Raw genomic sequence first — 21,577 nt, forward strand, 5'->3', positions numbered from 1 at the left:
TTCTATTCCAGGGTATCTTCCTGTCCCAGGGATTAAACCAGCCTCTTGCATGGTTTTGTACATACTCAACAATCACACTGATTACAACATGGTCTTTTACTTACAGTCTGTACTTCTATTTGCATTTCTGCCCTCAGTTATAGCTTCATCTAACAGAGGAAGGTCCATCCCACACCCAGATATCCAGTCTGCTGTAATAAGCAGGGAAATGGGTAGGTTTCACACCAGCTTGGGTGCTAAGCACCACAGACACCTGGTGCAATGGTCAGTGAACTGGAAGAAACTTCAGGCTGAGTGATGCTAAAGGAAGTGTAACACACACCGGGGAGGCTCCTGGCTACCTGGAGTGATGGAGTTACACTTGTTCCTCCCTCACTCTAAGTGTACAGAGGGCAGTAGATAGTAAAACACCAGATCTGGATAAGAAGAGAACAAATCCCCTGAAAAGGACTGGTAGAGGTATTGAAACGGGCAGGACAAGACACTGGAAAGCTGGCATTGTATCAGTATAAGGACAGAGCTATGAGAGGTTAAAGGTGCTGTAGAAGAGAAATGGAAATGACCCGAACAATTGCTATGACCCAGTCTGGGCCTTGAAGGAGTTATCGAAGGAGGCAGACATGAAAACTTAAAATGATACAAAATAAAAATTTTAATAAAAGGTTTTATAAAATTTTGTATGAGAGAGTCAACCTCTGTTTGGAAGAATTATAAAAATGTTTAGTAAAGATTTCGAGAGCAGGGGACTTCCCTCGCAGTTCAGTGATTAAGATTCTGCGCTTTCAATGCGGGGGATATGGGTTTGATCCATGGTTGAGGAACTTAAGATCCCACGTGCCACACTGTGGGGCCAATAAAAAATAAAAATAAGCCAAATAAAAAGAAGTATTTCAAAGACAAAAAGGTATTTGGGATAAACTTCAGGCAAAGTGAGGTTTCTTGCATATCTGGTGGACAAGGGTGATCCAGTAGAAGTAAGAGTATGGGACCATAAACGGGTAAGTGTTGGGCAGTGTATTTAGATAGGGCTGAAAGTTAAGCCATGTTTGCAGGAATAGTAGGCATAGAGATTAGACATAGGACAGAGTTCAAAGGTGGGTTGTTCAGAGTTTGAATGTAGCAGCAGACCATTTAAGTTTTGGACTCGGGCTTTAGAAAAACTCAAATGCAGTGTCAGGATGACACGCTGTCCTTCCAGCCCCACATCTTAGAAAGTGACTCTTTGTGCAGGAAGTTGTTGAAGGCCTCAGATTCACAAAACAGGTGCTTTTCTCATGGGTCAGCCCCATGAGAACTGATCTCTAGTCATTGGTTCAATGATTCAGGGGTGCTATATTATTAGCAAGGTCGTCTGCTCTGGTTTCTTCAAGACATAAAGCCAGTTGACCCTATATGTTAGATTTACCCTTTCAAGATTTCACTTCTTAGTGTCAAAGATTCGAAAAAATTCAGAAAGCAGAAAGTTGGGTTGCAATGGTGAATGGATGCAATAGGAAGTAGAAGGCAGTGTTGCAACAGACAACATCTGCTACTTCTGCCTTTATTTTATTCTTCTAAGCTTTACTTTGGTAAGCATTTATTGGCAAATCCAAGTTCTTTCACAGAACTTTGGCTCATGGGATCCCAATATCCTCATTTAGGCCAGGAAAAGCCTTACAGTATACCTCTGACTTTAAAACTTATATTGATCTGGCACTAGACCTTAGATCTTCATTGCATTTGCCATGAATGAGACCTTTGAACACACTGCCTGACACAAAACATTTGGGCACTAAGTAGTTTGTGATTAGTTAATGTTTCACCAAAGTTGCCAAGTACTTACACACCTCTAAGATAACTTTTTCTATTTTATTCCTTTCTTATTCCAATTGTTATTATTATTTTGCTAGCAATATGAGAGTAAGTTGCTGAGATCACGGACTGTCACCCAGCTAGTAAACCTTCATAAATTTTTTAATTAAAATATAGTTGATTTACAATGTTGTATTAGTTTCAAGTATACAGCAAAGTGACTCAGTTACATACATATTCTTTTAGTATATTAATATATATATTCTTTTTTAGATTCTTTTCTATTATAGGTTATTACAAGATACTGACTATAGTTCCTGTGCTATACAATAGGTCCTCATCAGTTATCTACACTATGGAGTATATTTTAATGGTGTATATTTTATGGTGTATATTTTAACCCCAAACTCCTGATTTATCCCCCCTCCCACCAATAGTAAATCTCAAGAACAAGAACATTTAGATACAAAACTGCAGAGTGGGGAGTTCCCTGGTGGTTCAGTGTTGAGACTCTGCCTTACAATGCAAGGGACATGGGTTCGATTCCTGGTCGGGGAACTAAGATCCTGCATGCCTTGGAGCATCTAAGCCCTTAACTTGCAACTACTGAGCCCTTGTACCACAACTAGAGAGTCTGTGTCCAGCAACCAAAGATCTGGCATGACCAACAAAGATCCTGTGTGTTGCAGCTAAATAAATTAATTAACTGGGGAAAAAAAAAACTAAACACTTAAAAACAACTGCAGGGTGATGATCTAACTCAAGAAATTTAATGTTGATAAAATACTATTATTTAATATATGTCCATATTCACTTTATGCTGATTGTTTCAATATTATTCTTAATAGCAACTCCCCTCTCCCCCTAATCTAGAATTCTGTCATGTTGCATTACTTGGGAACACTTCTTCAACTTTTCATTGAAATCAAGATAAATTAATAATTTCTTTTGATAAACACAAATACAAATAATATAAGTAATGAGATGTGCTGGGGGGAATATTTTTGGTATCATTTCCTAATAGGAGGCCTTTTCAAGAGTCCATGAAAGAGATGATGAAGTTAAACCAACTAAACAGTTTCCAAAACAGCCACAAAGAGGAGTCCATTTAGTGGGAGAGGTAAATGAGAAAGATTTGTGAAGACTCCCCAAAGTTTCTAACATGGTAGTCAGTGTGGACAATGATGCTGCCCACTGCTATAAAGAATACTGGGAGAAATCATATTGAGGAGGAAGAAGATCAATGAATTTCAGTTATGTTGAGTATTAGGTGCCTCCAAAGTCATTTGAGTTATTTAATAGTAAGGTGACCAACTTATTTTAGTTTGCTTGGGTCTTGCCCAGTTTTACCAATGAAAATTCATTTCCTGGAAGTTCCCTCATTCCTGGGCAAAATGCAACAGTTGGTCATCCTATAATCAGGAGGTTATTTGTGACATTAAGTCTATAGTTCAGAGAGTAGATGAAGTTAGTGACTTCACAGAGAGGGGCACATCCACGTAAAGGTTATAGTTGGAAACATTGGCAGGACTGAGACAATTCAGGGAGAAAAGACAGATGAGAAGGCTTCAAAGCCTAGACTGGAAGCTGAGACCCAGGTCTCTCTTTCTAGACAGGCAATTTCCTTAGCCAAGCAATCATAAAACAAGCACTGATTTCCTCACTATGTACAGATTTCTCTTGCTATCCACAAGTAGAGAGTTCCTGTGAAGCTTTTCCTAAATTGAAATTGCATAAAGTGAAGAAGCAATTACCTTACTTCACATCTTGCTAAGGAATGCACAAAAATAAACGGAGAAAAAGCAAGGATGCTCACAGACACAGTTCAAAGCCAGGGCGGCTTGATGCTAAGATGATGAATGTAAGCCCCTGGGAATGAGGTTGGTGGTGTCACTCTAGCTGCTGGGGGCGCGCTGCTTGCCACAAAGCAAATGCTGAATGCTATTTTTTCTTTTTCTTTTTTTTCATGTAAAAGGAAATTGTCATCGGATTTCTTTCAGTTATCAAAGATCGGTACTAAGTGGCATAAACTGAAGGATAACTGTATATTGCATTACTTCTCAGCACTGCAAACTGTTCATAAACTTGCCGTCAGGAACAGAAATGAAATCAAATTCATTATGCATCAAGGTGGTTATCATCACCCCTTCAATCTTTGGCTTCTTCACTAGACTCAATAGCAATCTGGGAGATGTCACTCCCTTTTTAGTATTATTTATTCTTCATTCATTCACTCATTTTTCCACATAATAAATATCCCAGCCCCTGGACCTTTTGGAGGAGAATTGAAGTTTAAACGCTTCCATGCCCAATGCGGCTCACCTTCATGCCCCCGCCCAATCAGGTCTACTCACTCGGGGACTGCGTGCTCACCTTGCTCTCGCGGTCATGTGCTTCCGCGGTCTCTAGGTCATGTGCACCCACACCCCGATCTCCGGGTCACGTACCCCTGGGGTCTGTGTTCCGTGATTCCAATCTCCAGGAGTTGTGTACTTCCACACTCCTATATCTGAGTCACAGGCCCATTGGCCTCCAGTTTACTCCCCCACCCCCAACTTCTGGGTCACGTGCTCCCTCACGCTTATCTCGGAGTTACACTACACGTAGCATCCCGGTCACATGGGCCACCCCTGCTTCCAGGTCATATACCCTCCACCCTTCTCTGAGGGTCACGTGCCTCCCTGGCCTTGGGGCACATGCCATCCTCTCTCACACCCCGCTACTCACACATGCACGTGTGCGCCCGAGCACGCTTCCCCCGCCTCCAAGGTCACAAGCTCGCCTGGCCTCCAATCTCAGGGTCACATGCCTCCTCCCCCGCAACACCTGTTAAGTGTTTCCGGGCACAAGGTCACGTGCCCCTCCACACCCCATCTCCGGCTGACCGACACCACATGAATGTGACCCACCTCTGGTCAAAGGCATCTCCCCTGCTGGTACCTGCTTACTGATAATGTGCATCCTGGCTGCGGGGTCATCTGAAGGAAAATGGCAGATATCTCACCCTATTCTTAAATATTTTGGAGTTTTGAACTCAAAGACAGGCATTGCTCCCTGATGGGAGGGACGCTGGAGCCAGGATTGCAGGTCCCACCAGGACAACTGCCTCAGTTCCTGGGGATGGCTGGGTCTGCCACATGTGGCTCCCCAATTTTGAATTCCTAGCAAAACTCTTTGAATGACGCTTCTAAAGAAGAGATCATGATCTTCTAGACTGAAACCTTAGAGGATAAACATCCGGAAGACCGGTTCCATCCCTGCTGGATGGGACCTTGTGAGAAACACAAGTGAGGATGGAAAATGCGCTGCTAAAGAAAAACTGTGACCACGATCATCCAGACCTGGGCTAGATCCGGAATCCGATGCTGACTTCTCACAGGGGACAGATGAACCCTGATGGATTATAAGTTGCTTTCCTGAATCTGTGAGAAAGACACCAAGGTGAGTGGGTTTGCTGCAGTGATGGCGTTGGTCAAGTCAGACTCGAGAAGGCAATTTCAATTGCTTGCTGGGGTATAAGAAAGTCTGGTGTTTTGTTAGTCCTTTTTTTTTTTTTTTTTTTAAAGATTTATTTATTTAATTAAATTTTTGGTTGCTCTGGGTCTTCACTGCTGCGTGTGGGCTTTCTCTAGTTCCTTGCGGTGCACAGGCTTCTCAATGCAGTGGCTTCTCTTGTTGCGGAGCATGGGCTGTAGAATGTGGGCTGAGTAGTTGTGGCCCTTGGGCTTAGCTGCTCCTTGGCCTATGGAATCTTAGTTCCCCAACCAGAGATTGAACCCAAGTGCCCTGCATTGGCAGGCAGATTTTTAACGACTGGACCATCAGGGAAGTCCTCTATTTGAGTTTCTCAGTATAGCCTTTTCTTACATGGTCCGTTTCCGGCATCAAGAAGTTCAGCAGAGTGGAACTTTGGTTGAATAAAATGAGAATACGTTTAAAAGCTTGCTAAGCTCTGTACCTTAAAAAAATCATAAGAGCTATTATTTTTTATTATTTTTCAAAAAGAGTGATTATACTTGGACCTCAGTCTACCTATAGATCCACTGTATTAATATATTAAGCACAGCTTTGTCATTTGTTAGTTGGCCCATACTTCGTCAGAACCCTTGTAATTCATGTCAGGCATAAGTAATTTGTTGGTTCAGGGTCTCAGTTACAGATATGACAGGGCCTCAAAGGTCACATATACTGCATTCCCATCCAAAGCTGTTCCTGCTTTTGCTTCTGTACTTTAACTCTCTGAAGAAAACAGATGCTAAACCTGACACTTTCATGGAGTGCTGTAAAACCTTATATTTCCACAGCAGTTTCTCATACTTACCTTATTTGATTCCTCCAGCGGTCAGGCGAATAGGCCAAGGGTTGCTATCACTCTTATTTCAAAGAGGAGGTACTTGTCACCATGTGTGACCAAGTGTACCATGTCACCAAGTGTCACAGGATGAATCAGTGGAGATATTAGCAGTGTTTATGAGACAGGTGCAGTTCACCATGCAAAGAGGGCTGCCTCCAGCCACATTTACACGTGTTCAAGTCTCTCCCACCACTCTTAGCCCGCTGTGCCTTTCACACTTGAATGACTTTACTTTTTATTATTTTTAACTTTAAAAAGTTAACATATACCCAAGAGTAATGAAAATATATGTTGACACAAAGATGTGTAAAAAGGTTCAGAGAATCTTGATTTCTAATATCTCCAAACTGGAAATCAATGTTTGTCAATAAATCAAAAGATCAATGAATTGTGGTACATCCATACAGTGGGATACTACCCAGAGATGAAAAGGACCAAACTGCTGAAAAATGCTGTCCCATGGGTTTATCTCAAAAACATTATACTAAGTGAAAGAAGCCAGACACAAAAGAGTACATGGTGTATGCTTGGAGTTCCATAAAACTAAAACTAATCTATCTCATGTCAGTTGTTGCCCAGAGCCAAGGAGCAGGTGGGGTTGATAGAAGCTTTTGAGAGTGATGGATATGTTTTGTGTCTTGATTTTGTAATGGTAGCTCCAGAACTTGTATATATTTCTTGAAACTCAAGGAACTAAGTCTTAGAATGGTACATTTGATTGTATGCTAATGATTTCTTAATGAAATTGCTTTTAAAATTTAAAGTATTTTGAAATAATAAATACAGAAAAATGTACAAGCCATCAGAGAACAGTTTATTTATAATTTTTATTTATTATTTGTTATTTTTTAATTTTATTTTATTATTTATTATTTATTTATTATTTATCACAAAATAAAGTTGACCATCTTCCAGGTCAAAAAAGTCAATATTGCTAACAGCCTAGAAGCCCCTCTCATATTCTTCCTCAGTTACCCCCCAAAGTAATCTCTTGACTTTAACACCACAGCTTAGCTATGCCTGTTTAAACTTTATGTGAAATAAAACTCATATTTTATGGCATGACAAGAAAAAATTTAAACATAAAGTTCTCTGCCCTTTGGCCTCCTTTCCCCCACTGTGCAGTGTGTATCTGCATTTTAAGTATCAGCCAGACCTTCTTTCCCATCAGCAGGAATACCTGCTCAACCATAAAGAGCAACATTCTCCCAGTTCCAACAAAATAACTCCTTAGAAGATAACATTCCTTCTTGATCTTGTGAGGGACACATGACCCACTATGATGGCGATTAGATCTGGATTATGTAAACTGTCAATAATATGCCATTTTATGTACAGCCCTCTGTGTCAAGGAACTTATATAACCGTGTCTTGACTTCTACCAAGTGGAACAGTTCTCAGAGCTTTCTGAGATGCTCTTCCAGGGTAATAATCCTTAAATTTAGTTCAAATAAAAATTTCCTTTCCTTTCTTGGTTCAACTGATTAATTTTTTCATCGACATTTATTTAAACAGATGCAGTATGTAATCAATGTCTGATTTTTCTTGTTACTCATTATGTTTGTAAGATTCATCCAAATTGATTCATGTAGCTATTTCTATGTAGTATTTCACTGTATGTCCATTCCACACTTTATTTATAGATTACATTTTTGATGGGCATTGTGTTATTTCCAGTTTAGGGATATCATAAATATGTTGCTGTAGACACTTCAGTACATGTCTCTTGGTTAATTTTCTATTAGATATGTATCTGGGGAATGGAATTGCTGGGACATAGGTATGTGCATGTTTGGCTTTAATAGAGAATGCCAAATATTTCCCATATTTATATCATTGAGCACTCCCACTAGGAGCAGATGAGTTTTCTTTGCTTCACATCTTTGTTAAAACTTTTGTTGTTGTTGTTCAGTCGCTAAGTCATGTCCTACTCTTGTAACCCAGTGGACCGCAGCATGCCAGGCTCCAACTCTTCTGTCCTCCACTGTCTCCTAGAGTTTGCTCAAATTCATGTCCCTTGAATCAGTGATGCTTTCTAACCGTCTCATCCTCTGTTGCCCCATTCTCCTTTTGCCTTCGATCTTTCACAGCATCAGGGTCTTTGCCAGTGAGTTGGCTTTTCGTGTCAGGTGGCCAAAGTATTGGAGCTTCAGCTTCAGCAAGTTTGTCTGTTAGAGTTAAGTTTGTTGAAACTTAATACTGTGAATTATTTTAATTTTAAGCTATATTTAAAGGTGTAGTGTAATGTCAGAACTTTACCGGTGGCTCAGCAGGTAAAGAATCTGCCTGCAATACAGGAGACACAGGTTTGATCCCTGGGTTGGGAAGATACCCTAGAGGAGGAAATGGCAACCCACTCCAGTATTCTTGCCTGGGAAATCCCATGGACAGAGGAGCTTGGCAGGCTACAGTCCAAAGGGTCACAAAGAGTCCGATACGACTGAGCAACATGACGAGTATATCACTAGAGCTTTAATTTGGATTTCTTTGATTATTAATGAGTTCCAGCATATTTTCATATGTCACTGGCCATTTGTGTATCTTTTTATGTGAGGTGACTTTCAAGTCCTCTGCCCATTTTTTCGTGGAGATAACTTTTAAAAAATTGAGTTTTTAAAATGGGAATTGTTATTTTTTTTCTTTAACATGTCTGAGATACGACAACAAGCTTAGTTGTTCTGTGGCATGTGTAGGTCTTCCTGCGCCAGGGATAGAACCTTTGTACTCTGCTTTGGCAGGAAGATTCCTATCCACTGTACCACCAGGGAAGTCCCTCCAATCCTCTTATTCTTAGCCATTTGCAATTTCATGTAAATTTTAGTATTACCTTCTCAAGTTACAAAATTCTTGTTGAGATTTTGGTTGAATTTACATTAAACTGAAAGTCAATTTAGGAAGACTTGACATCCTTTTAACATTAAGCCTGCTAATCTAAGAACATGCTATATCCATTTTGTTTTTTAAAAATTTATCCCAATAACATTTCATTTGCTGAATTTGCTACCACATATTTGATGTTTTGAAAGTGTAGAAAACTGTCTTTTAAAAAACTTATTTTCTATTTGTTGCTTGGGTATCAAGATAGAATTGAGCTTTGTATATTGATTTCACACGCATCAATTTTATTTTATTTAAAAAGCATTTATTTGGCTATGTAGGATCTTCAGATGTGGGTTCTTTCACTGTGGCAAGCAGGCTCAGTAGTTGCGGCTTGTAGCTCTCTAGTTGTGGTCTGCGGGCTCAGTAGTTGCTGCTTGTGGGCTGAGTTGCCCTTCATCATGTTCCCTAACCAGGGATCGAACCCACATCTCCTACATTCAAAGGCAGATTCTTGACCACCAGGCAAGTCCTGTACCCATCAATTTTAATGAAATTTTATTAATTCTAATTTATCTATGGGCCATTTTGAATTTGTATGTTTAAAATTATACTGTTTGAAATTAATCACACATATTGTTTCGGTTCCAATCTTTGTAACTTTTATTTCTTTTTCTTGGTGCTGCCAAAATCTTGGCTCTCTGTGCCCTGATGCCGAACAGAAATAGGGAGACAGAGTTATGGAAGAGAAAGAAAGAGTAGCTTTCTTTCTTTGCCAGGCAAAGGGGAAACACAGTAGGCTAGTGCCTCAAAAACTGTGATCCCTCTCCCTGGGAAATAGGGAGAGGTTATATAGTCAGTCAGGGCTATGTGATAAGGGTTAAGGCAGTAACAGTCTTGTATTCTCTCTTCTGCCAAGTTTCAAAAGGATGGGCTTGCTGACAGGTTTATGGTGTGTGAAGAGTTATCAGGTGGTTAGGGCTCCTAACCTTGATGAGATTCTCTGGTCCCTTTAATTTTGTCTCAGGTGGTTTCATTACTGTTCCTACCTTGATCAGCAACTGTTCTGTCTTTTGGAAACTCAGAGAAGGTCCTGAAGACTGAAGTTTTACCTGTAAGAAATGGGGGACGCAAGGTTCTCTGGGCCTGGCAGTTCCACAGGGCCTTGCGTCGCATCACTGACTAGTACAACATCGAATGGAGAGCAAACATCCCTTTCTCATTCTTACCTCAGAGAGAAATCTTTCAGCATTTTACTAATAAGTATATAGTTGCTCTAGGTTGTTTTGTAGATATCAATTGTCATATTAGGTAAGTCCTTTTTAATCCCTAGTTTTCTAAGAGTTTATTATTAGATATATGATTGCAGATCTGCAATCTTTGATCAATCAAAGGCTCTCCCTACTATCCTTTATTTTAAATTATTTTAAAATAACTAGTTATTTTTTAATTGAAATTTTACACAGAGCTTTCATATATAGAGGATAGAAGTTGAACTTCTCCACTCACACTCCTCCTCCCTCCTCTTCTGGCTCCTGCTGCCCCTCCCCCTCTTTCTCCTCCTTCTGCTTCTCCTTCCCCTCCTTCTCTTTCTTCGACCAAGCAGCAGCCTCAGCAGCAGCTCTATAGAACCACTGCGTTAAACCAACTTGCTTTCTTCACTTCCTTTCCTTACTGTTTAAAGCTCTTCAGTCAGTATCTTCAGTCAGTCATGTCCAACTCTTTGTGACTCCATGGACTGTAGCCCACCAGGCTCTTCTGTCCATGGAATTTTCCAGGCAAGAATACTGGAGTGAGTTGCCCCTTCCTCCTCCAGGGGATCTTCCTGACCCAGGGGTCGAACCCGAGTCTCTTGCATCTCCTGTATTGGAAGGCGGATTCTTTACCACTGCGCCACCTGGGAAGCCAAAGCACTTACATATGCAATTCAAAAATGTGGAATAATATGCAGGTAACGTCTATGGAACATTTACTCTGTGCCAGGTATGTTTGTTTTTAAGGGTTTACATGGATTAACTTGTTTAATTGTCACAAATATCCTAGGAAGTACATACTATTATTAGAGATGGTTTCTCATTTTGGTTTAAAAATTATTTGATTTATTTTTGGCCGTGTTAGGTCTTTGTTACTGTGCCTGGGCTTTCTCTACTTGCAGCAAGCAGGGGCTACTCTTGGCAACGTGTGAGCTTTTCATTGCCGTGGCTTTCTTGTTGCAGAGCATGGACTAGACACACGGCCTTCAATAGTTGTGGCTCACAGGCTTAGTTGCACCCTGACCAGGGACTTAGTCCCTTAGTTCCCAGACCAGGGACTGAACCCAGTGTCTCACACGTTGGCAGGCTAACTCCCAACCACTGGAGAACCGGGGAAGTCCTAATTTCTCATTTTATAGATGAGAAGTCTGAGGCTTGGAAAGTTAAGTAACTTAGCTCAAGATCACATAACTAGCAAGTGGTGGATTTTATTCCTAAACTGTTTTCTAGTGCATACACCTTTCATCTTCAACCAGTGTAGCTAGCCATGTTTGAAAACATCTCATGCTTTAAGTTCTAGGAACATCTGTTACATGTTTGCTTCTGCCTGCATCGCAGCGCAGCTGGCTAAATAGGTGATGAAAGACGCATAATGGGAAGTGAGAACAAGAAGTGCTGTTTATTATTTGAAAATTTGCATCCAGGATAACACATCCCTTCTGAAAATGTATTATTGATGCTAAAAATATTATTCGGGTGTCATTTCAGATGTGGTATTTGTCAGAAACGGAGAGAGCTGTTTTCTCAAAACACATCACACTCAATGATCCTAATATCAAAAGCTGTTTACGTTCATTCTAAATTACTTTGGTGGTTCAGTTTGGACCTTATCTATTAAGTATGCATTACCTTAGGTGGGTTATTTAGTCGTGTTAAAGTATCTAGGGACTGAGATACTGATTTATTTTATGTTCCAATATGTTGTGGTATCAGTGACACAGAAATTGGTCTTTTTTTTTTCTTTTTCCTGGTAGAATTTCTGAAGGATTACTTCCTCTCTGTCTCTCCTCTTCCCTTTACCTCTTCTTTCCCTCTCCTTCTTTCTCTCACAAAAACCAATTATTGTATTTTCTTTCAGAGATTCATTCTTCGGGTTTTGTTTGTTTTTTGGCTGCCCTGGGTCTTTGTTGCTGTGCTTGGACTCTGTTGAGGTTGGCGGGCTTTGGAGCACATGGGCTTAGCAGTCGCGCTGCACAGGTTTCTCTGATTGTGGGGCGTGTGTTTAGTTGCCTGGAGGCGTGTGGGCCCAGGGATTGAACCTGTATCCCCTGCATTGGAAGGCGGACTCTTAACCACAGGACCACAAGGAAAGTTGCACATTCTTTTTGTTTAACACGTCCGAACCTGGATGTGTATAATGCTATATATTTATTTATTTGGCTGCATCAGGTCTTAATTGCAGCACTTGGGACCTTAGTTGTGCATTATGTGGGATCTTTCATTGCAGCATGGCTCAGGCTCAGTAGTTGTCGCCGCAGACTCCAGAGTGAGAGGGCTTCAGTAGTTGGAGTACTCGGGCTCGGTTGCTCATGCTGCTGCTGCTGCTGCTAAGTCGCTTCAGAGCGACTTCTTGTCGACTTCGTGTCCGACTCTGTACAACCCCATAGACGGCAGCCCACCAGGCTCCTCTGTCCCTGGGATTCTCCAGGCAAGAACACTGGAGTGGGTTGCCATTTCCTTCTCCAATGCATGAAAGTGAAAAGTGAAAGTGAAGTCATTCAGTCCTGTCTGACTCTTAGCAACCCTATGGACTACAGCCTACCAGGCTCCTCTGTCCATGGGATTTTCCAGGCAAGAGTACTGGAGTGGGGTGCCATTGCCTTCTCCTTGGTTGCTCCTAATTCTGTGTATTTAGGTGTTACACTACAATGGCATTTTTCTATTTATTTACATTTGTGACCAACATTCTTTTCAAGTCAAGGCAGAGAGCTCTTCTTTCTGAGCAAGAGGTATGCTGATGGAAGCCCCCCAAAGGAAATTCCACATGACCTTATCCAGGACGCAACCCCCCTTAATGCATGTGTCATTCTCTCTCCATTTCCTCCCGCCTTGGGCATTTCTAGTCTTTTTCACCCCTCTTCTACTCCTCCCTCTTTCCTTTACTCTGTCTGACAAAGATTCTTTTAGTTCCTCCCACTTTTTCCATCCTGAGTGTAGGTTAAGGCCAAGAGAAATAAAGTCCTAGAAAAATGTATCCATTTATTATTTGATGGGAATGAGCAGGTGAGGTGTATATACAAAAACAGTGCTTTGGGTGAAAATATGACTAATCCAGGCCTCTATCAGTCTTTAAAATTGGATTCTCCACAGACTACTGGCCATTCAGACCTTTCTCCTAGCTTTAGAACGATCTTTACTGCTTAGATCCCTAAACAGTTTTGTATCTAATTCTTTTTTTTTTTTTTGTATCTAATTCTTTTAATGTTCTTTTAAAGAAAACAAATTGTTTTTGTTAACAGCTCATATCAGGGTTTAACGGTTTTGCTTTGATCACAGGTAATTATTTTCATGAGACACTTGGATCTGTATTCCAAGTTATGCATACGTGAGTAAGGGTCAGTCTCGTTTGTATTTTGTCTGCCCTGGCTGCACTTGGGGAATTAAAAAAAAATACTGCACAAGTGCCTTGGATGCTACCAAATAAAAATTGGAGGGAAAACAAGACAGATTAGTAAATACAGAAAATTGACAGAAGGCTACATCTAGGTACCAAATGAAAATCAAACATGAAGCTAAGTTTCTGGAGATGGGAGGTGGTTTATATATGAGGACAACAAACTGCTCGGCAATCGGGGAAACCTGTAAAACAACAGGACCAGAGAGGGAGAAGAAAAAAATTTCTTCCCTGTTCTCTTAGAGTCTCCAGCTCAGCCTAAGAATTAAATTGACATAAGACATGTTAACAAGAGGAAAACCTACAAATTTTATTAGAATTTTACATATACATGGGAATCTTCACAAGAAAATGAAAGCCCAAAGAAGTGACCCTTTAGAGAAAGAGACAATACATTTTTGAAGAATTGATAAGACAGGTTTGAAGTGAAACTGAAAATGCTAGTCACTCAGTCGTGTCCAACTCTTTATGACCCCGTGGACTATAGCCCACTAGGCTCCTCTGTCCATGGAATTCTCTAGGCAAGAATACTGTAGTGGGTTGCCATTCCCTTCTCCAGGGGATCTTCTGGATCAAACCTGGGTCTCCTGCATTGCAGGCAGATTCTTTACCATCTGATCCACCAGGGAAGCCCAAGAGGTTTGGAGTAGGGCCACTACATGGTGGGGAAGTAACCAGAAAGTACACAGGGAAACTAGTGAAAGATGAAGGGTTATTTTAGTGAGTTTTGTGTGTGTTGTTGCATGCATGTGTGCTCAGTCCTGTCTGACTCTTTGCAATCCCACGGAGTGGGGCCCACCAGGCCTCTGTTCATGGGATTCTCCAGGCAAGAATACTGGAGTGTGTTGCCATTTCCTCCTCCAGGGGATCTTCCCAACTGAGGGATCAAACCCGCGTCTCCTGGGTCTCCTGCATCGGCAGGCAGATTCTTTACCACTGTGTCACCTGGTAAGCCGTTCTAGTAAGTTTATATAGATCCAATTCAGCATCATTTTCCAGTTTCTAGTGATAGGGATGTTCTTTTCTTCCTGCTATAGGAAGGGTACCTTTCTCATGGGAGATTTTATGGCCTGTTTTTCAGTAGAAAAAGAGAGATCAGAGAGCCCTTCCTGCACCTGTTTTTTCTCAAGTGCCTTCAGTTCAAAATAATCACTATGCCAGAGTGGTGTATTTTGGGATGGTATGTCCTGAATTATTTGGGGAGATGTCTGTGTGGAAGTCAGGGGATGTTTTGAATATCTATTGCTCAATGTACCAAATCACCCCAAAGCTTAGTGGCTTTTTATAATAGTAGTCATTTATAATTTCTTATTGTTTTCATGGGTCAGAAATTTGAGTGACTTGATCAAAGGGTTCTAGCTTAGGTGTCTCATGAGGTCACAGTCAAAGGATGGCTGGGATTGGTGTCAAAGACAGGCAGAGACAGAGAGGAGAATTAGAAGAAAGGGAAGCCAGGCCTGAACCTTTAAAAATTTCCACCATGTATAGATGATTTGGCAGTGAATAATGAGAAGCTCCGATTGAGAGACTGAAAGGCAGTCAGGAGACTGTGATGTCGTAGTAGCAGTGGAAGAGAATAGCTTCAAAGAGGATCTCCAACAGATGCTACTGAGAGGTCCAGTGTGATGAACACTGACACACAGAACACATATGATTTGTAGTATGGAACTTAATGGGGACTATTTTATTTAGGTAATGGGGAATGGATTGAAGCAGGAATGGGAAACAAGGAAATGGAGACAAGAGTGTGGACTCTCTTGAGAAGTTTGGCTCTATGTAGAGTGAGAAATCGGAGAAGGCAACGGCACCCCACTCCATGGACGGAGGAGCCTGGTAGGCTGCGGACCATGGGGTCGCTAAGAGACGGACACGACTGAGCGACTTCACTTTCACTTTTCACTTTCACACATTGGAGAAGGAAATGGCAACCCACTCCAGTGTTTTTGCCTGAAGAATCCCAGGGACGGGGGAGCCTGGTGGGCTGCCGTCTATGGGATCACACAGAGTCGGACACGACTGAAGTGACTTAGCAGCAGCAGCGCAGCAGAGTGAAAAATGGGCTCCCCTGGTAGCTCAGCTGGCAAAGAACCCGCCTGAATTGTAGGAGACCCCAATTCGATTCCTAGGTCAGGAAGATCCCCTGGAGAAGGGATAGGCTACCCACTCCAATTTTCATGGGCTTCCCTGGTGGCTCAGATGGTAAAGAATACGCCTGCAGTGTGGGAGACCTGAGTTTGATCCCTAGGTTGGGAAGACCCCCTGGAGGAGGGCATGGCAACCCACTCCAGTATTGTTGCCTGGAGAATCCCATGGACAGAGGAGCCTGGTGGACTGCAGTCCATGGGGTCTCAAAGAGTCAGGCACAACTGAACAGCCAAGCACAGCGTAGCACAGAGTGAGAAGTAAGAGCTCGGCTCTTCTTTCTGAAAGGTTGATTCAAGGATTTGCAACACCAGCATCTCTCCATCTCCTTATTAGAAATTCAATGTCTTGGGCCCATCACAAACATACTAAATTTGAATCTGATGTTTAACAAGATGCCCAGGTGATTCTTACGTTTATGAAATTTTCAGAAGCACTGATCTGGGGAGGATTGTTTTTAATTTGTTAATGTATTTAAATACTGGTGAGAAGAATCCAGTAGAGAGGGAGGGATGGAAAATGAGGAGGGAAAATTCTGTCTGGAATTTCTAAGAAAAATTGTCCACTTAATATCTCAAATGTTGTGTCTCAATCTCTGGGCTAGTGCTGGAAGGAGTAATCATAAAACCTGAAGTCTGATAGAGAGTGTTGACTTGAGGTGTCTACTTCAAGAAAAGCAGAAAACAGAAGTCCATCCTGACCTTGAATCTAGTAAGAGAAAACTATAATTTGGGCTCAAACTTTGCAAACCTATTCCAAATTATGGAGAATGGCACATAATGTTTCAGTTTGTCTTTTATTATGGAAATTTCCAAAATTATTCAGAAATGTCAAAAAGATTAACAATGTACTCTTCACTCAGTTAACATTTTTTCACCAAGCACTCTTATACTTTTTTGCTAGAATATTTTAAAGCGACACTTAGGCATCATATCATTTCACCCCTAAATAATCCAATAGGCCACCCTAAAAATAATAATTTTTTGTAACTAACAAAATAAAAAATAATTTCTTAATGTAATCTAACACTCATTTCTTATTTAAGTTTCTCTGATTGTCAACAAAGTTTTTTTTTTTTTTCTTTCAGTTAGTTTGTTCCCAAGCAATAACCATATATTGTATTTGGGTAATATGTCTCTCAAGTACTTTTTGTTTGTTTCGGCTTGGCTTGCCAGGCCACTTGGCTTGCAGGATGTTAGTCCCCCTACCAGGGATTGAACTGGACGCCTGGCATGGAAAGCACCAAGTCCTCACCACTGGGCCTCCAGGGAATTCCTTCTGTCAAGTGTTTTTAATCCAGAACAACATTCCTCCCTTCTCTCCCCTACTCATTTATGCCTCTGATTTGTTGAAGAAACATGAGCTGTGCTGTGGGATGTTCAACAAAAGAATTTGAATGGCTATTTCTTCATGGTGTGGTTTAACTTGTTTCTTTAGCTTCTAAACATTCTGTATGTTGAAAATTACATCTAATCCCTTGATAAGGTCTTTTTGGCAAGAATACTTCGTAGGTAGTACTATGTACTTCATAATCCATCATATCAGGATGTACATAATGTCCAATTATCCCACTTAGGTGTTTTTTCTTTTCTTTTTTTTTTTAATTTCTGGCTGCACTGCGAAGGATGTGAGATACTAGTCCCCTGACCAGGGATGGAACCCATGTCCCCTGCATTGGAAGCATTGAGTCTTAAGCATTAGACTTCCAGGAAGTTCCTAATTATCCCATTTTGATAGATAATATTTATAAGTGGATTCCAGCACTGAAAGTTTGATTCTTTCATTATAAAGTTTCCTATTAATTATTTACTCAATTTTTTAACATTCACTGATTTTTACCTTAATTAGTTATTTAATAGAGGTTGAAAAATAATGCTTTTCTTTTTTTAAAAAAAACTTTTATGTGGAAAATTTCAAATATTTACAAAATTAGAGAAAATAATACAATGAATTTCAACATACCTATCACTTAGCTTCACTATTTATCAACACAGTGCCAATATCTATACCTTCAATTTCCACCACCCAAGATTATGTTATTATTTTAAAACAAATTCCAAATGTCATAGAATTTTATCTGTAAATATTTAAATATGTATTTCTGAAGATGTAGAATTCTTTTAAAAAACTTAACTGTATCATTCTTCCACCTAAAAGGTTTTTAAAAGAATTCATTTATATCATCAAATAACCTGTGTTTGAATTTTCCTTATCCTTTTCCTTAAAAAAATTGTACAGTTGTTTTGTCAGTATTAGAATCCAAATATGTTCCATTTATTATTGACATATGTCTTTAGTTAGTCTCTTTTAATCCAAACTTACCCTATTGTGCTAGATAATTTTATTTGTCAACTTGACTAGGCCACGGAGTTCCCAGATATTTGGTCAAATACTATTCTGTTGTTTCTGTGAGAGGTTTTTTTGTTTGTTTTTGGTGGTTTTAGCATTTAAATAAGTAGACGGAATAAAGTAGATTGCTGTCTCTAATGGGGGTGGGTCTCACCCAATCAGTTGGTGGTCTGGATAGAACAAAAGGCTGACCATCTCCTGAATAAGGGAGAATTCCTCCTACCTGACTGCGTTTAAGCTGGGCTATTTTTCCCCCTGCTTTTGGGTTCAAGCTTCAGCGTCAGCTTCTCCTAGGTCTAGAACCTGCTGGCTTATGGAGTAGAAGTATGCCATCAGCTCTCCTATGCTTCTGGCTTGCTGGCTGCAGATCTTAGGACTTGTCAGTCACCTGTAACCAAGTGAGCCAATTTCTTATAATAGTTCAGTCATCTCTAGATCTGTGTGTCTGTCTATCTATCTATACTATAGATTCTGTTTCTCTGGAGAACCTCGATATTCCCATAAATCTCCTTTTTCCCCCCTTCTTTTTGCCCTTGTAGTTTTTTTTTGTTGAAGAAACTGGGTTGTATCTCCTGTAGTTTCCACTGCCCACTGGGGTTTGCATCCCAGTCTTGTTATTTAACATGTTTCTCTGTCCTTTATATTTCCTGTAAATTGAATCTAATGATTAACCAGACTGACGTTGGATTTTTAATTTCCAAGAGAATTTTGTGAGTGGTGGTGTGTGTTCTGTCATGTGTTCGTGATGTTAGCAGCCTCATTGATGATCATTGACTAGATTAATTCATGAGAGATTGCAAGATGCTAATATTCTAATTCTGTTGTTCTTTCTTTCCATCTGTAATTCTGTAAAGACCAAATTTAATCATCAAGTATTGGTTACTCTGAGGTAGTGTGTACAGGAAATACAGGAGTAATGATTAATTCTTTGCTCTGTTTACCAGTTTCCAAATGTAATGAATCAGTTCACTAGCACCTTCCAAAAGTGACCCATTAGTTGGATTTTTTTAAAAGTATCATTTTAAACACAAGGCTTAAATACATTTGATGTGTTTTAAGCTGTTGCAGTTATTAACCTCAGTAATGTCCAAACTTACCATCCTTGGCCAATGAGCGCTTGTTCTAGAAGGTTCCTAAGTTCTTTTGGTATGAGCCTAGTAGTCTCTGGAATCAGCCTCTCCTCCACAGAACCTGAGTTCCTTTTAATGAGGAATGATCTGTAGCGAACACAGTCTGGCCACTAGGGTTCTCCTTGCTCCATGTGAGCTCAGAGACCTCCTTTGCTGACTCTTGGACTGAAGAGTTCCTATAGAAAGTCACTTTGCTTTGCTACAAGCTCCTCTTTTTTCCATTCCATGGTGCTCATTACGCTGGACCATACTATTCCGATGACAACGGGTTCTGGGATGTTGTTTTTTTTCATTGAAGCAATACAGCCCTCTACTTGCTGCCTTTACAACTCAAGGTCAGTCTGAGCTGACTCTGTTACTGAAGATTCAGGAGTACTGCTATGACAACATTAATTTCATGAAAGCCTTCCAGAAAATAGTGGTGCTTTTTTTTTTTTTTTAATAAAGCTGAAGTTCTGAGTGAAGAACCCGTTCTAAAGTGGTATAAAGATGCACACGTTGCCAAGGGGAAGAGTGTCTTCCTTGAGCAAATGAAAAAGTTTGTAGAGTGGCTCAAAAATGCTGAAGAAGAATCTGAGTCTGAAGCTGAAGAAGGTGACTGAAATTTGAAACTACACCCTCAGTAAAGCAAACAGAAGTTGTAGATAAAATGTCATGTCTCATGTGTCCTGGTTCTTACATCTTCCTACCTCCCAATATCAAGCATAATATAAGGGCTTTCATGGCAAATTTTATTTTAACTGTTTCTATGGTTACTGGAAATGTTGGATTTAGTTTCTAAAACCATGTTTTAAGTAGCTACAGGAGCTATAGATTTGAATCTCATGTTGCATTAGTCTTTTCAGTTATCTTCTACCTCCTGTATTTTCTATTGTCATAATGTAATTTGAGGCCTTCCACAATGAACAGTTCACTTTATTCCCTGGGTTTTCTATATAAACAGTTTTCAAGATATGATTTGGTTAAAAATAATTTGTTATAAAAATTCTGTTTGCAAATTAAACTGTAAAAGTATAAAAAAAAGAAAAAGAAAGTCACTTTGCCTTACAGACAAAAATGTATCCAATGTTTAAGGGCTAGATAGGAAAGAGATTAGAGGTGGAGAGAGCTGGTGTGGATTCTGGCAGATACCTCCAGTTTATAATCCCGGTCAGAAAAATCAAGTGTTTCTGATCTGAAAATACCTTGGGGCAGAGCTTAACTATGGCTTCCGGAGTGGAGACAATGTAAAGAGGACATCCCATAGTCTACCTAGGCCATCCTCAGGGTCTGCATGGCTTCAGACTGTGCCCGCAAGCTGGTGTCCACTTGGTATGAAAAGAAAAAGGCCAGAGACTCAAAACTTAAAAATAAATATTTGTTGTTGCCAACAATTGCATGGCAATTAGGAAGGAGGGAAATGCTTACCACAAGTAGCCAAAAGACCATCACAGCCTGGTTCCTTAACACACCAAGATTATATGATCCATTTTATTCTCAAAAGGACAACTTGAGATCCTATGGTCAGTGGAGATATTATAGCCTTGGGACTCTCTCAGGTAAGAAGAGGACGTCCTGACACTTAGGAAGTGGAGATAAAATTCTGTGATATTCATCAGGGAAGAAGAAGGTGGACCTTGTTTATAATTGTAAGTTAGAAAAGGTGAAAATGTTACTTTATTTTATTTTTATTTATTTATGGCTGCTCTGGGTCTTCACTGCTGCAGTGAGGGCTTTCTTTCATTGTGACAAGCACGGGCTACTCTCTGGTTACAGTGCAAGGACTTCTCCTTGTGATGGCGTGGGCTCTAGGGCACGTGGGTTTCAGTAGTTACAGTTCGTGGACTCTGGAGGGAGGGCTCAGAATTTGTGGTGGATGGGCTCAGTTGCCCCGAGGTAAGTGGGATCTTCCCAGACCAAGGATTGAACCTGTGTCTCCTGCATTGACAGGCAGATTTTTAACCACTGGACCACCAGGGAAGTCCGAAAAAATGCTACTTTAAAAAGAGGCCGAAACATGTGTTTGATTAGGATCATAGTGTTAATCTCGTAAAATATTAAGGATTAATTTTGTTGAGACTTCAGCTCTCTTTCTGTCATTGCAACCATTTGCTCTCTTGCAGAGGGACTGATTTTATCCTTGTTTATCAATATTAGACCTTGCATCCGAGAACTGCCCCTTTATCCCTTCTCTGGTACACTGATTATATTGCCCCTTCCCAAAACTTTCTGATTAGATGGCTCTTTTGTTCTTCTTATGAAGCAGGAAAATCAGTGTAGGCTGTCTTATAACCAGAAGGATCCCACTGTCCAGGATGCAATAGGGAGTGTTTTAATAATGTTGGTCACCTCACTTTCTTAGGTTTGA

The sequence above is a fragment of the Dama dama genome, chromosome 25, assembly GCF_033118175.1.
Source record: "Dama dama isolate Ldn47 chromosome 25, ASM3311817v1, whole genome shotgun sequence".
Taxonomy (NCBI): domain Eukaryota; kingdom Metazoa; phylum Chordata; class Mammalia; order Artiodactyla; family Cervidae; genus Dama; species Dama dama.